The following is a 12,517-nucleotide window of genomic DNA, read 5'->3' as shown; positions in this document are numbered from 1 at the left end:
AAATATGTCTCATGTTGCTTTTCATTAAATCACGTTCTGGATATAATAGACTAACTTGTTGAAATTGGCATTTATTCAGTAAGATGCCATGTTTTCTCACATTTTGAGAGAAGCTTGACATGTGAGAACCTGTATACATAAGTGCATTTTATTCATGAGGAAGCAGGGTTCTCCCCAGAGAATGGAATAATGCCGCTGTCCCATTATACTGCCACCACATTGCCAGTATACTGTGGCGCCATCTCGCAATGTTTTAACGTGCAGCTTGGTGGGAATCTGACTGCCCGCAAACCCATTGTTGCAGGGAAATTGCACATACACCTCTTCAGCTCTTTATTTTATCCCGTTCAGGGCTTGACATAAACCAATTTGCCCCAGGGCCAGTGGAAGTTAAGTTAGTGGCCCACAGTGTAGGAGCACTGGCCCATGGTTTTGCGCGCGAGACTTCATCATATTCCACCTTGAAATCCTGCAAATAAAACTGCCTATGTAATATAACCCAATCCAGAAAAAAAAAATAGTCTATGGACCATGAAGTTAAAATTTTTTTTTGAATTTATGAGGGCATTCTCAAGTGTAAAAAAAAAAAAATAAATAAAATGACTCCCATAAAATTTAGAGGGCATTTTTTAAGCAACCCTCAGAGTTGGCTAACTCACAATTAGAAATGTAAAATACAGATGTAGGTCCATATCAAAACTAAAAAGTATGCATGGTCTAGATTGGAGTTATAGATCTAAAAATTGAAAAAAAAAATATGCTTGGCCCCTTTGCTAATATTGTCACCGTAGGGTTTCCACAAAGGCAATAGTGTGGTGCGATATGTCATAAAAAGGGCTCCCGTAGGATTTTTGTGCCAAAATTGATTTTTTTGCTGATTTGACTTGGGTAGGGGTCCAGTTGACTGAAAATAGCGGGGTACAATTTTTCTGACCCCCATAACCCCCTTTTGGAGGGACTTGTTTGCCGAGGATGCAAAAAACCCTCTAAATTACTATCTTCCCCTGTTCTTAGTCACTTCTATTAAACTTTAGAGTCTTTTATGGGTTTTCATTGTTGCTAACTTCATATAAAACTTTTTTTTATAAATTGCAGACTCAGCACAGACTGATATTTAAGTCTTTATATTATTAATGGAATAAGGATTTGTTACAATTTACCAGTTTTATCAACTACATGTTACTCATAAATTTTTCAGTGACCACAGTCAGTTTTGGACAGACAGGAATCTTTGGAGATGCTGTGGTTTTTAAGGGAATAATAATTTCAGTGTTAACATTTGGTTTCATGACCAGTTAAGTAATAGTTATTTTTATATACTGTAACAATAACACATGTTATATAAGTAAATAAGGTAAATGTTTTCTGATTAACAATTAGTTTACACAAGATAACATAGAATAAGATAGAATAAGCTAGAATAAGACACCACACATTATCAAAATAACATCTATAGGTAACTGTATTAAAATATATTTATATTTGTGTGTGTTGTAGATTATGCATAACGGTGAAGTGAGTATCCTTGAAGCTGTGTCTGCAAAATGAGTGCTTGTATCATCTGCAATGAGGGTGAAACATCATCCAAAAGACTTGTTTGTAATCCACAGATGGTTGAAGAACTCCTGGACTGTTGTAAAGAAAGACTAAGCCTTGGGGATACCAGCATTCAAAACCTCACAGAGAGCTTATCAAGTTTGGAACAGTCAAAAAGAAAAGACTTGTTATATCACAGTGAATGCCGTAAACCCCTTGTGAATAAATGTGTAATTAAAAGACTCAGGGAGGGTGCTAAAAAGCGTGATAGATCTAACTCCCCCATAAGTTTCTTTCCTGCTCTAGGTCGCCCCTCATGTTCAAATGCTCCAAACCGTCCAAAAAGGTCAAAAAGTCTATCTAAAGCAGAGGTGTGTCTGTTCTCTTCATGTTCTTTCTGTGCAGCTGAGGCCAAAGAGTCTTTGCATCAGGTTTTTACTGATAGAATGGGTGAAACATTGCTTCAGATAAAGTTGAACACGTGATGATCATGTCCGAACTTGTGTTTCTGATCTGTTTGATGCTGGTGATGCAGCTGCTCAAGAAAAGTTCTATCACAGAAACTGCTTACGGTCAGCACAGAGAACCTGTCTTTCTGAGGGCCACAGCAATGTGCCTCTGATCCAATCTCTTTGTGATGAAGAGTTACTCATGTTCATTCAAAATACATTTGTGGATGATTGTGACACAATAAATATGGCTGAGGTGAATGAGGCCTACATCTCGCTCTTGAAAAGATATCAGATAGAGGTCAAGGGTGATGAAAACTACAGAAAACACCTGAAAAGGTTAATCACTGAGCGTCTGCCAAATTTCAAGTTTGTCAAATCACTGCGTAAGAATGAGCCTGACAAACTTGTTACCCTGAAGGGTGTTAGCAAAGCTATTGATGTCCACCTAGATTCACTTGACACAGTTGCAAAACTGAGAGTGACAGCTGATATCTTGCGAAGGGAGATAACCAAAAATGAAATCAATATTTTTCATGTTATCCAGGGTGTATCATTATTATGTTGAGTACCCTCATAACCCCATAGATTAATTTTGGGGCCCTTAGGAGACCCAGCCCCCCAAAATACAGAAAAGCAACAAAGCTTGATTTATTGCATGCAGGGTGTATTATTTATGTATTTAGCACCCTTACAAATTAAAAAAAGGACTGTAAGATTGTAAAAATTGGTCTAGAATTGAGGAAGATACGCTTTATACTGTTTGAGGGCCACCCGGGCAGAATGACCCCCATAGAGGGGGTTACAGGGGTCAGAAAAATTGTACCCCATTATTTTCAGTTAACTGGACCACTAACCAAGTCAAATCAACAAAAAAAAAAATCAATTTTGGCACAAAAATCCTACGGAATTACATATCGCACCACACTACAAGCTGGTTAGACTTTTAAACTAGCTTCAAAACAGCCAGGGTCTCCCAGGACCAAGCATACAGTAGTGTTCAGAATAATAGTAGTGCTATGTGACTAAAACTTAATCCAGGTTTTGAGTATATTTCTTATTGTTACATGGGAAACAAGGTACCAGTAGATTCAGTAGAGTCTCACAAATCCAACAAGACCAAGCATTCATGATATGCACACTCTTAAGGCTATGAAATTGGGCTATTAGTAAAAAAAAAGTAGAAAAGGGGGTGTTCACAATAATAGTAGTGTGGTATTCAGTCAGTGAGTTAGTCAGTTTTGTAGAACAAACAGGTGTGAATCAGGTGTCCCCTATTTAAGGATGAAGCCAGCACCTGTTGAACATGCTTTTCTTTTTGAAAGCCTGAGGAAAATGGGACGTTCAAGACATTATTCAGAAGAACAGCGCAGTTTGATTAAAAAGTTGATTGGCGAGGGGAAAACTTATACGCAGGTGCAAAAAATGATAGGCTGTTCATCTACAATGATTTCCAATGCTTTAAAATGGACAAAAAAAAAGACGCGTGGAAGAAAACGGAAAACAACCATCAAAATGGATAGAAGAATAACCAGAATGGCAAAGGCTCACCCACTGATCAGCTCCAGGATGATCAAAGACAGTCTGGAGTTACCTGTAAGTGCTGTGACAGTTAGAAGACACCTGTATGAAGCTAATTTATTTGCAAGAATCCTCCGCAAAGTCCCTCTGTTAAATAAAAGACGTACAGAAGAGGTTACAATTTGCCAAAGAACACATCAACTGGCCTAAAGACAAATGGAGGAATATTTTGTGGACTGATGAGAGTAAAATTGTTCTTTTTGGGTCCAAGGGCCGCAGAGAGTTTGTGAGACGACCCCCACACTCTTGAATTCAAGCCACAGTTCACAGTGAAGACAGTGAAGCATGATGGTGCAAGCATGATGATATGGGCATGTTTCTCCTACTATGGTGTTGGGCCTATATATCGCATACCAGGTATGCGATATGTAGGTATATGTCAAAATACTTGAAGGGGTCATGTTGCCTTATGCTGAAGAGGGCATGCCCTTGAAATGGGTGTTTCAACAAGACAATGACCCCAAGCACACTAGTTCCAAACCAACAAAATGAATGTTTTGGAGTGGCCTGCCCAATTCCCGGACCTGAATCCAATTGAGAACTTGTGGGGTGACATCAAAAAAGCTGTTTCTGAAGCAAAACCAAGAAATGTGAATGAATTGTGGAATGTTGTTAAAGAATCTTGGAGTGGAATAACAGCTGAAAGGTGCCACAAGTTGGTTGACTCCATGCCTCGCAGATGTGAAGAAATCATGAATAACTGGTTATATAACTAAATACTAGTTTAGTGATTCACAGGATTGCTAAAGCCCCGTTAATACATAGACGGTTTTGTCGGCGGGTAGTACATAGACCGAAGTTCGTGGTATTTCCAGCTGTTTTCGCGGTGGAAAGGGGCAGAGCATTTTGCCGGCGTTTTGACCGCCATACTAGCCGCAAATACGCGGATAAAACGCCGCTAAATCCGCCGAATAAAGCGGCATTTTGACGCCGTAGCATCCGGCACATGTCAGGCAACGGGGGTTAATACCCAGTTCTATCCTTCACAATCGCAGGTTAAGACGCGCGTGAGAACGGCGGTGTTCTGCTGCCACCGATAATGCCCTGTGTACCGCTGGTTTTATCCAGGCAAATCCTGCGTTACTCCAGGAACTTTTGCATATAGGCACCGCCCCCAGAGTATAATAGGCTGAAGCAGCAGGAATACATGCCTCTGTCACTTCAGGGGGAGGGAGATCATCCTCAGCCTTTTCTTCTCCTTCCTTTCCCCCTCCACCACAGGCCTCCCCTCTGCTTCTGAACCAGACCACTTGGTAAGTCCTTGCCACTGCAAATTTTCTTTTAGGAGGCATACTGGAGCTTCTCTGCAAAAATATCTGGAGCTGGCCGTGAGTGAGAGGCCTGCATGCAACACGCTAGCGTTTTTATACTGACCGCCGCCTATCGGCCGTTTGGAACGCCGTTAACCGGGAGGTGGCGTTTAGAACGGCGTACTGTCCGCCTGCGCCGCCGTTTTGTCTGCCTCTGTCGCCGGTTAAAACGCCCTTGAGGACGCTGATGTGGGCTCTATCGCCGTTTTACACGCCGTTGATTAGGGATACAACGCCAGCCGCCAATTACGGCAGTGTAAACTGCGGCACTACAGGAAGGGGCAGGATGAAACGGCGATTAAAAAGTATCAAACGCCATTGTTCGCGCCGTCTCCGTCGTCACGCGAATTCTCCGGGAGCGCTCCCGGAATTATTCGACATGTTGAATAATTTTTTCGACGATTCCCGGTAAAGCCGGAACTAAGCCGGCGTTAACAACGGCGTTTGATCCTTAAGACGGCCAAAAACTCTTCCGGGACGCTTCCGGGAGCTCTTACCGTCTGTGTAATCGGAGCTTAAGAAAGCAGTTTGAACATAATAGTTTTGAGTTTGTAGCGTCAACAGCAGATGCTACTATTATTGTGAACACCCCCTTTTCTGCTTTTTTTTTATTTTTTTATAATAGCCCAATTTCATAGCATTAAGTGTGCATATCATGAATGCTTGGTCTTGTTGGATTTGTGAGAATCTACTGAATCTACTGGTACCTTGTTTCCCATGTAACAATAAGAAATATACTCCAAACCTGGATTAAGCTTTTTAGTCACATAGCACTACTATTATTCTGAACACTACTGTATACTTTAGTTAATTGTCAGCATACGACGGATAGGTCCTGCAGATTTGCCAGAAAACCTCATTCTTCTGTTGGTCACGACCAAGCCACAGCCATTTCTGTGGCCAGGTCAGGACAAAACCTCTCTTCCTCTAGTTTATTTCATATAGCATGTCTCTCTCCCTTAACTCATCATCACTACGCTTCCTCTTCTGGCCAATTCCTTTAGCAAAACTCTTTCCTGTTTGTTGTCCCGGTTTGGGTGGATGCAGTTTAAACATATTTCAATTCGAATTTCAAAGCGTTCTGTTAGATTTGCATCTTGTTCATCTTTGTTTGTTGCAGCTTCCCACGCATTTAAAGATGCTAACGAACATTGGGGAAGATAGGTTATGGAAACGGCCAAACGCACGCTCCACGCATTGACAACATACATTTCAATATGCGCAAGATTCTGCGGGAGCATGGAGCATGGTTAGGGATGGGTATTGATAAGATTTTATCAATGTCATTATCATTATTGATTCCGCTTATCAATCTGATTCCTTATCGATACCGCTTGTGAATTTTCTCTGTACTAAAAGTAGGCTTTAAAGGTTTTCTATGTCAACAACATTTTATTGAGTCTTAAAGTAAATAAATATGAAATTGGTCACTGGATCCTTAAACTCTGGACCTAAATAAACTCTACGTGGTGGCTCCTTGATCTCTGAACATAAATAGAAATAAACAAAATCTTTAGTTTTTGTCAAAAGCATTTCCTTTCAGACATTATTGACATGAATGTCTTTCCATACAGCTGAGCTCTTACAGCCAAATATGCTTCACATCTCCTGAGAATAATGTATGAGGTCTGTCAATAAAGTAACGGTCCTTTTTATTTTTTTCAAAAACTATATGGATTGTGAAAATCCGACGAGGGGGTGGGACCACTCCTTCCCAAGGCATGCTCACAGGCGAATGACGTCACCGACAGGCGTGGAAAAACTCACGCATGCGCACGAGGGTTCAAGCATGTCTGACGTAAAAACATATGAATGAAATCCATATAGTTTTTGAAAAAAATAAAAAGGACCGTTACTTTATTGACAGACCTCGTATTCTGACTTTTTCCAATGTAAGAAATACATCTGCGTGTTCAGGCAGCCTGTGAAAACAGCTTTGTGGAGACGTTCCACGTACGTGTTTATTGCGGCAGTAAAATAACGTCCTGCGGCACAAACAGCAGAGTCACCACACGTTAGGTTCGAAAATCTGACACTCTGAAAAAGTTGAGTTTCGGGGTGAAATGTGTTGTCTCCTCTGCACATCCTTTGTAAATCTGAGCCATAACTGTTGAATGAAAGCTCAGAAGCTTATTTATCATTTCACTCTGTCTGTCAGCCATCAGGATGTTTCTGCTTATTCTGAAATGGCTATTACACGCCGCCAAATGCCGAGAAATGCAAAGTAAAGATGTTTTCTGGAAACATACCTGCTGTCTCGCGGAGCAAGTGAGATTTTAGCAATAAAACTGAATACTTTGATATTGTGTAACCGGGACGTTAAATTACGTGCAACACGTCTTTGTTTTAATACTTGTTTGTGGTTTATTTTGTAGATCTAAAGGATAATTTTTGGGGTTATTTTTCCATTCCATTGTTCCCTTCTTCTTGCAAGAAAGAAGGCATAAGTACTTTTTAGTCTGTGTAAATTGGTTTCAGTATCAAATTTAGTTATGTTGCAAGTTTGTCATTAACACATTTTTTTCGGGAGAGGAAAGCTGGACCTTTTTGTTTTTTTTTTTTTTTTTGACAAAATAGGGGGCTTTTTTTTTTTTTTTTAGAGACAAAATAGAGGAGTATCAAAATCTGAATCACAAGGACAAGATCAGAATTTCACACTTAGAAGTGAATGCCCATAGCCTGGTGACATTGTGACTTGGGAACTCAAACTTTTCAAATTGAAAATTATGCAGGAGAAATGTTTAAAAAAAAAAAAAAAAAAAAGTCTGGAATCTAACAAATTTTCAATTGTCTTTCTGTGCATTCATTTTTCTTTCAAATAAGTTTATGGCACATTTGTAACATGTATACAGTTTGTCAGTGAAACACAAACATTTTAGATAAATTTCACTAATCAAGAATTCAGCACAAAGATTTTCATTTTTGTCTTAAGACTTCAGGACACAAGGTTGGATAGGACCCTGAGTGGAAGCGTTGCATGCGGTGGTGGGCACAGTTCTGCTAATCCGCTAGCCAGTGAAGCTAACTTTGAAAACCATCAGTGGACCAATTTGCTTCCACTAAATTTAGTTCCACAAACTTTCAATCAATCAATTTTATTTATATAGCGCCAAATCACAACAAACAGTTGCCCCAAGGCGCTTTATATTGTAAGGCAAGGCCATACAATAATTACGTAAAAACCCCAACGGTCAAAACGACCCCCTGTGAGCAAGCACTTGGCGACAGTGGGAAGGAAAAACTCCCTTTTAACAGGAAGAAACCTCCAGCAGAACCAGGCTCAGGGAGGGGCAGTCTTCTGCTGGGACTGGTTGGGGCTGAGGGAGAGAACCAGGAAAAAGACATGCTGTGGAGGGGAGCAGAGATCAATCACTAATGATTAAATGCAGAGTGGTGCATACAGAGCAAAAAGAGAAAGAAACAGTGCATCATGGGAACCCCCCAGCAGTCTAAGTCTATAGCAGCAAAACTAAGGGATGGTTCAGGGTCACCTGATCCAGCCCTAACTATAAGCTTTAGCAAAAAGGAAAGTTTTAAGCCTAATCTTAAAAGTAGAGAGGGTGTCTGTCTCCCTGATCTGAATTGGGAGCTGGTTCCACAGGAGAGGAGCCTGAAAGCTGAAGGCTCTGCCTCCCATTCTACTCTTACAAACCCTAGGAACTACAAGTAAGCCTGCAGTCTGAGAGCGAAGCGCTCTATTGGGGTGATATGGTACTACGAGGTCCCTAAGATAAGATGGGACCTGATTATTCAAAACCTTATAAGTAAGAAGAAGAATTTTAAATTCTATTCTAGAATTAACAGGAAGCCAATGAAGAGAGGCCAATATGGGTGAGATATGCTCTCTCCTTCTAGTCCCCGTCAGTACTCTAGCTGCAGCATTTTGAATTAACTGAAGGCTTTTCAGGGAACTTTTAGGACAACACTGATAATAATGAATTACAATAATCCAGCCTAGAGGAAATAAATGCATGAATTAGTTTTTCAGCATCACTCTGAGACAAGACCTTTCTAATTTTAGAGATATTGCGTAAATGCAAAAAAGCAGTCCTACATATTTGTTTAATATGCGCTTTGAATGACATATCCTGATCAAAAATGACTCCAAGATTTCTCACAGTATTACTAGAGGTCAGGGTAATGCCATCCAGAGTAAGGATCTGGTTAGACACCATGTTTCTAAGATTTGTGGGGCCAAGTACAATAACTTCAGTTTTATCTGAGTTTAAAAGCAGGAAATTAGAGGTCATCCATGTCTTTATGTCTGTAAGACAATCCTGCAGTTTAGCTAATTGGTGTGTGTCCTCTGGCTTCATGGATAGATAAAGCTGGGTATCATCTGCGTAACAATGAAAATTTAAGCAATGCCGTCTCATAATACTGCCTAAGGGAAGCATGTATAAAGTGAATAAAATTGGTCCTAGCACCGAACCTTGTGGAACTCCATAATTAACCTTAGTCTGTGAAGAAGATTCCCCATTTACATGAACAAATTGTAATCTATTAGATAAATATGATTCAAACCACCGCAGCGCAGTGCCTTTAATACCTATGGCATGCTCTAATCTCTGTAATAAAATTTTATGGTCAACAGTATCAAAAGCAGCACTGAGGTCTAACAGAACAAGCACAGAGATGAGTCCACTGTCTGAGGCCATAAGATCATTTGTAACCTTCACTAATGCTGTTTCTGTACTATGATGAATTCTAAAACCTGACTGAAACTCTTCAAATAGACCATTCCTCTGCAAATGATCAGTTAGCTGTTTTACAACTACCTTTTCAAGAATTTTTGAGAGAAAAGGAAGGTTGGAGATTGGCCTATAATTAGCTAAGATAGCTGGGTCAAGTGATGGCTTTTTAAGTAATGGTTTAATTACTGCCACCTTAAAAGCCTGTGGTACATAGCCAACTAATAAAGATAGATTGATCATATTTAAGATCGAAGCATTAAATAATGGTAGGGCTTCCTTGAGCAGCCTGGTAGGAATGGGGTCTAATAGACATGTTGATGGTTTAGATGAAGTAACTAATGAAAATAACTCAGACAGAACAATCGGAGAGAAAGAGTCTAACCAAATACCGGCATCACTGAAAGCAGCCAAAGATAACGATACGTCTTTGGGATGGGTATGAGTAATTTTTTCTCTAATAGTTAAAATTTTATTAGCAAAGAAATTCATGAAGTCATTACTAGTTAAAGTTAAAGGAATACTCTGCTCAATAGAGCTCTGACTCTTTGTCAGCCTGGCTACAGTGCTGAAAAGAAACCTGGGGTTGTTCTTATTTTCTTCAATTAGTGATGAGTAGTAAGATGTCCTAGCTTTACGGAGGGCTTTTTTATAGAGCAACAGACTCTTTTTCCAGGCTAAGTGAAGATCTTCTAAATTAGTGAGACGCCATTTCCTCTCCAACTTACGGGTTATCTGCTTTAAGCTGCGAGTTTGTGAGTTGTACCATGGAGTCAGGCACTTCTGATTTAAAGCTCTCTTTTTCAGAGGAGCTACAGCATCCAAAGTTGTCTTCAATGAGGATGTAAAACTATTGACGAGATACTCTATCTCACTTACAGAGTTTAGGTAGCTACTCTGCACTGTGTTGGTATATGGCATTAGAGAACATAAAGAAGGAATCATATCCTTAAACCTAGTTACAGCACTTTCTGAAAGACTTCTAGTGTAATGAGTGTTAAGGCTGTCATTCTCAGCATCTGTGTGGATGTTAAAATCGCCCACTATAATTGTCTTATCTGAGCTAAGCACTAAGTCAGACAAAAGGTCTGAAAATTCACAGAGAAACTCACAGTAACGACCAGGTGGACAATAGATAATAACAAATAAAACTGGTTTTTGGGATTTCCAATTTGGATGGACAAGACTACGAGTCAAGCTTTCAAATGAATTAAAGCTCTGTCTGGGTTTTTGATTAATTAATAAGCTGGAATGGAAGATTGCTGCTAATCCTCCGCCTCTGCCCGTGCTATGAGCATTCTGGCAGTTAGTGTGACTCGGGGGAGTTGACTCATTTAAACTAACATATTCATCCTGCTGTAACCAGGTTTCTGTAAGGCAGAATAAATCAATATGTTGATCAGTTATTATATCATTTACTAACAGGGACTTAAAAGAGAGAGACCTAATGTTTAATAGACCACATTTAACTGTTTTAGTCTGTGGTGCAGTTGAAGGTGCTATATTATTTTTTCTTTTTTCATTTTTATGCTTAAATAGATTTTTGCTGGTTATTAGTGGTCTGGGAGCAGGCACCATCTCTACGGGGATGGTGTAATGAGGGGATGGCAGGGGGAGAGAAGCTGCAGAGAGGTGTGTAAGACTACAACTCTGCTTCCTGGTCCCAACCCTGGATAGTCACGGTTTGGAGGATTTAAGAAAATTGGCCAGATTTGCAGAAATGAGAGCTGCTCCATCCAAAGTGGGATGGATGCCGTCTCTCCTAACAAGACCAGGTTTTCCCCAGAAGCTTTGCCAATTATCTATGAAGCCCACCTCATTTTTTGGACACCACTCAGACAGCCAGCAATTCAAGGAGAACATGCGGCTAAACATGTCACTCCCGGTCTGATTGGGGAGGGGCCCAGAGAAAACTACAGAGTCCGACATTGTTTTTGCAAAGTTACACACTGATTTAATGTTAATTTTAGTGACCTCCGATTGGCGTAACCGGGTGTCATTACTGCCGACGTGAATTACAATCTTACCAAATTTACGCCTTAGCCTTTCAGTCCGCTAAAATTTTTTTGGCTGGTAAAATGAGTCAATTTTAATGGTCAAAAATGTTTGTAAACCCTAAAATCATACATGTTAGTTCCTGTTATGAACAGGAACTGATGTGTTTATGAAGGCAATACCGTTTACGGGCAATTCCTGTAACAATTTATAAATATACAGAGACTATTAATACTGCGATTTACTGCTTTTTATAAAGACGATGACAATGTTTGAGATTTTATTTAATTTTTTAATTTATTTTTCGTGCATTTGTTTTGTGAACGCAATACGGGTGCTCCGTTAACGGTTTATAAATATATAATATGATGATAAACTGACTTGTAATACTGCGATTTACTGCTTTTGATAAAGATGATGACAGCGTTTGGAGTTTTACTTTTTATTTATTTATTTTTCATGCGTTCATTTTGTGTTTGTGATCCTGGGAATGCACGGGTTATGCGACTTGACCTTTTTAATTTACCCAGCAGCTGCTGCGGCACTTAAACTAGAAACTGGCTTATCAGTAGCTGACAGTGTAATCTGATGTGGCCGCGACTCAGTCAATGCTAAAAGTTAGCGGTAACTTCCGCTAAATTTTTTACCCGCGTATTGGTTTAGTGTTTTAAAAGTTAACTTTTAAATGGTTGTTAAAGCAACTTTTTGGTTAGCTGTGCCCACCACTGCTTGTGTGCCGTTTTGAGTGATAGTTGCCAGCAGCAACACTGTACTAAAAATTTCTGGGGAGATCCCTTGGGAAGTGATCCTTAGTTGCAGTATTATTGCATTGCAAAGAACTGATTACTTGATGTGCTTATCATATCCCCCAAACTGCTAATCTGGATGTAGACACATTGTTCTTTCTATCTCTCTCTCTCTCGATCTCTGAGATATGCACGCACACACTCATCTT

The 12,517-nt window shown here is 39.9% G+C and overlaps 1 protein-coding gene across 5 annotated transcripts in view; it reads left to right on the top strand.

Annotated features, from left to right (window-relative positions):
* gne (glucosamine (UDP-N-acetyl)-2-epimerase/N-acetylmannosamine kinase) overlaps positions 1-12,517 on the top strand; it is a 125,030-nt gene that overhangs the window by 20,100 nt on the left and 92,413 nt on the right. The window lies entirely within an intron of this gene.

Source organism: Thalassophryne amazonica, chromosome 15 (assembly GCF_902500255.1).
Source record: "Thalassophryne amazonica chromosome 15, fThaAma1.1, whole genome shotgun sequence".
NCBI lineage: Eukaryota > Metazoa > Chordata > Actinopteri > Batrachoidiformes > Batrachoididae > Thalassophryne > Thalassophryne amazonica.
The sequence above is the reverse complement of the archived record's forward strand: the minus strand, read 5'-3'. Positions and strand labels throughout refer to the sequence as shown.